Raw genomic sequence first — 4,068 nt, forward strand, 5'->3', positions numbered from 1 at the left:
GGGGTTTGGGGGAAGCTGATGGGGAGGGCACTGGCAGGGGCGGAGGGGACCTTGGGGAAGGTGGTTTTGGAAATGGGCCGAGGGTTCTTGAAAGAGCCAGGCCAGGACGTGGTAGAGGGGGTGCGGGAGCAGTCAGGGCAGGCACTCCCAGAAGGGCTGCTGAATGCTCCTCGGGCCCTTTGTCCCCAGCAGAGGCCGGGGCAACGTTGCCATCTAGCACAGGGAAAGGCACATCAGTGTCCGGGAATTTGGCCAGAGCAGCGCCAAGTGCCCCCTGCAGGGCTGGTGAGTGTTCGAGTGGACGGGAGACTTCTGGAGGACCAGCAGGATTTTCATCCTGCCCAGCTAGTGAGTCCTCCTGAGAGCCTGGTCCTGCAGGAGGAGGAGCAGGATTTGCCTCCTGCACGGCTGGGGAGTCCTCCTGAGAGCCTCGTCCTCCGGGAGGAGGAGCAGGATTTTCATCCTGCACGGCTGCTGAGTCCTCAGGAGAGCCTTGTCCTCCAGGAGGAGCACCAGGATGTTCATCCTGCCCAGCTGGTGAGTCCTCCAGAGAGCCTCGTCCTCCAGGAGGAGGAGCAGGATTTTCATCCCGCCCAGCTAGTGAGTCCTCCTGAGAGCCTTGTCCTCCAGGAGGAGGAGCAGGTTTTTCCTCCTGCCCGGCTGGTGAGTCTTCCTGAGAGCCTCGTCCAACTGGAGCAGGAGCAGGATTTTCATGCTGCATGGCTGGTGAGTACTCCTGAGAGCCTCGTCCTCCAGGAGGAGCACCAGGATTTTCATCCTGCCTGGCTGGGGAGTCCTCATGAGAGCCTCGTCCTCCTGGAGGAGGAGCAGGATATTCATCCTGCTGGGCTGGTGTGTCTGCAGGAGAGCGTCGTCCTCCTGTTGGAGGAGCCGGATTTTCCTCCTGCCCGGCTGGAGAGTTCTCCTGAGAGCCTCGTCCTCCTGTAGGAGGAGCAGGATGTTCATTCTGCCTGGCTGGTGAGACATCCTGAGAGCCTCGTCCTCCTGGAGGAGTACCAGGATCTTCATCCTGCCCCGCTGGGGAGTCCTCATTAGTGCCTCGTCCTCCTGTAGGAGGAGCAAGATGTTCAACCTGCCCGGCTGGTGCGACAACATGAGAGCCTCGTCCTCCACGAGGAGGAACAAGATTTTCATCCTTCCCGGCTCGTGAGTCCTCATGAGAGCCTGGTCTTCCAGGAGGAGGAGCAGGATGTTCATCCTGCCTGGCTGGTGAGTCCACCTGAGAGCCTCGTCCTCCAGGAGGAGGAGCAGGATTTTCATCCGGCCCGGCTGATGAGTCCTCCTGAGAGCCTCGTCCTCCTGGAGGAGGAGCAGGATGTTCAACCTGCCCAGCTGGTGAGACATCATGAGAGCCTCGTCCTCCAGGAGGAGGAACAGGATTTTCATCCTTCCCGGCTCGTGAGTCCTCCTGAGAGCCTGGTCTTCCAGGAGGAGGAGCAGGATTTACATCCGGCCCGGCTGATGAGTCCTCATGAGAGCCTCGTCCTCCAGGAAGAGGAGAAGGATATTCATCCTGCAGGGCCGGTGTGTCTGCATGAGAGCCTCGTCCTCCTGTAGGAGGAGCCGGATATTCATCCTGCCCAGCTGGGGGGTCCTCCTGAGAGCCTCGTCCTCCTGTAGGAGGAGCAGGATGTTCAACCTGCCCGGCTGGTGAGACATCATGAGAGCCTCGTCCTCCAGGAGAAGGAAGAGGATTTTCATCCTTCCCGGCTCGTGAGTCCTCCTGAGAATCTGGTCCTCCAGGAGGAGGAGCAGGTTTTTCATCCGGCTCAGCTAGTAAGTCCTCCTGAGAGCCTCGTCCTCCAGGAGGAGGAGCAGGTTTTTCATCCTGCACGGCTGCTGAGTCGTCATGAGAGCCTCGTAATCCAGGAGGAGGAGCAGGATTTTCATCGGGTCCGTCTGGTGAGTCCTCATGAGAGCCTTGTCCTCCTGTAGGAGGAGCGGGATTTTCATCCTGCCCGGCTCCTGAGTCCTCATGAGAGCCTTGTCCTCCTGCAGGAGGAGCAGAATGTTCATCCTGCCTGGCTGGTGAGACATCATGAGAGCCTCGTCCTCCAGGAGGAGGAGCAGGATTTTCATCCTGCCCGGCTGGTGAGTCCTCCTGAGAGCCTCGTCCTCCAGGAGGAGGAGCAGGATGTTCATCCTGCCTGGCTCGTGAGTCCTCCTGAGGGCCTCGTCCTCCTGTAGGAAGAGCAGGATTTTCATCCGGGCCGGGAGGTGAGACCTCATGAGGCTCTGGTCTACCTTCAGGAGGAGCAGCAGGTTGATCCTGCCCATGAGTTTGGTCTTCATGGGGGCCTGGTCCTGCTGCAGGAGGCGCCTTGGTTCCACCCTGCCCGGGTGGGGACTCCTCAAGAGGAGCTGGGCCTCTTGGGAGAGGAGCAGAGGGTTCATCCTCCCCGGGGGGCGAGTCCCCATGAGGACGTGAGTGTCCCTCTGAAAGAGCTACAGGTCCTCCCTGCCCGGGTGCTGAGTCCTCCTGAGGGCCTCGTCCTCCAGGAGGAGAAGCAGGATTTTCATCCTTCCCAGCTCGTGAGTCCTCCTGAGGGCCTCGTCCTCCTGGAGGAGGAGCAGGATGTTCATCCGGCCCGGCTGGTGAGTCCTCCTGAGGGCCTCGTCCTCCTGTAGGAAGAGCAGGATTTTCATCCGGGCCGGGAGGTGAGACCTCATGAGGCTCTGGTCTTCCTTCAGGAGGAGCAGCAGGTTGATCCTGCCCATGAGTTGAGTCTTCCTGGGGGCCTGGTCCTCCTGCAGGAGGCGCCTTGGTTCCACCCTGCCCGGGTGGGGACTCCTCAAGAGGAGCTGGGCCTCTTGGGAGAGGAGCAGAGGGTTCATCCTCCCCGGGGGGCGAGTCCCCACGAGGACGTGAGTGTCCCTCTGAAAGAGCTACAGGTCCTCCCTGCCCGGGTGCTGAGTCCTCCTGTGGTCTTGGGCCTCCTCTGGGGGCTGCTCCAGGGTCTTTCCGCTCGGCTGGCTTCTTGGCCTCTGGCTCCGGGTCTCCTGCTGGAGGTGTGAGAGAGGAAGAGCTTTGGTGCCTGCCCGCCTTGCCATGTGCTCTTCCAAGGAGAGCAGTCCTCCCAGAGCCTTCCCGACCGGTCCCGGCCAGCCCCTTCTGGCTCTGCTCTCCTGCAGGCGGGGCGTGTGCCTTTGTCTTGGCTCCTGGCCCAACAGCATCCTCTGGGGACTCCCCGCTGTGCGGCCCCCACCTCAGCTCCCCCCACCGCGCCCAGAGCCCCGGCCCCCTCTTCTCACCTTCAGGCTGGGCCTCAGGGGGGGCCAGGCCTTCCAGGGTTGTCAGGCTCGTGTGGACGGTGTCTTCATGGCCACAGCTGGCGCTCCTGCGCTCCCCACCAGCCCGGCAGAGGACCCCGGGGAGCAGTCTGTGTGGAGGTTCCTCGGGTGGCCTTCTGCCTTCCTCACCCCGTTCCTGGCGGGTCTCAGGTGGGGGACTCTGCAATGACAGTGAGCGTCAGAGGGCCCGGCCCCGAGGCGTCAGAGCCCTGTGGGGCTGTTAGCTTCTCGCTGCTTCTGCTGCCCCCTTGCCCTTCGGCTCCCAGATCAGGGGAGGCCTTGCCTGCTCAGACACCACACCCCTGCCACACACCAGTGGCTCCCCCCTGACCCGGGAGGAACGAGAGCCCCCTGGAGGGCTGGGGGTACCGCTGGCACGCAGGGCTCGGCCCTGACTCCACACCTACCCCCCTCAGCCCCCTGCTTCTCCCCAGCCAGCTGTGTCCTGGGGTGTGGACAGGCCCTGCCCAGCAGGCCTCCGAGCCCGCGTCAGCCGGCTCTTGCTTGAGGCGGGCCCACCCCTCACCACGCGCCTCTGCACAAAGTCATCCAGGGAGGGGACTTGGGGCTCCCGTGTGGGATCCGAGAGGTCCCTGCCCTTGGCTGGAGCTCCCTCTCCCGGTGTTACCTCTGGGTCCCTGCGGGCAACGGCCCATAGGCGTCCGCCTCGCGTTCTCATCCAGGTTCTGCAGGCTTGGCAGAGGCCATCTCTGCCGCGACGACGCCTGCGGCCTCGGCCTTGGCCTCGGGAGAGCG

This window comes from Phacochoerus africanus, chromosome 15 (genome assembly GCF_016906955.1).
Source record: "Phacochoerus africanus isolate WHEZ1 chromosome 15, ROS_Pafr_v1, whole genome shotgun sequence".
Lineage (NCBI taxonomy): Eukaryota > Metazoa > Chordata > Mammalia > Artiodactyla > Suidae > Phacochoerus > Phacochoerus africanus.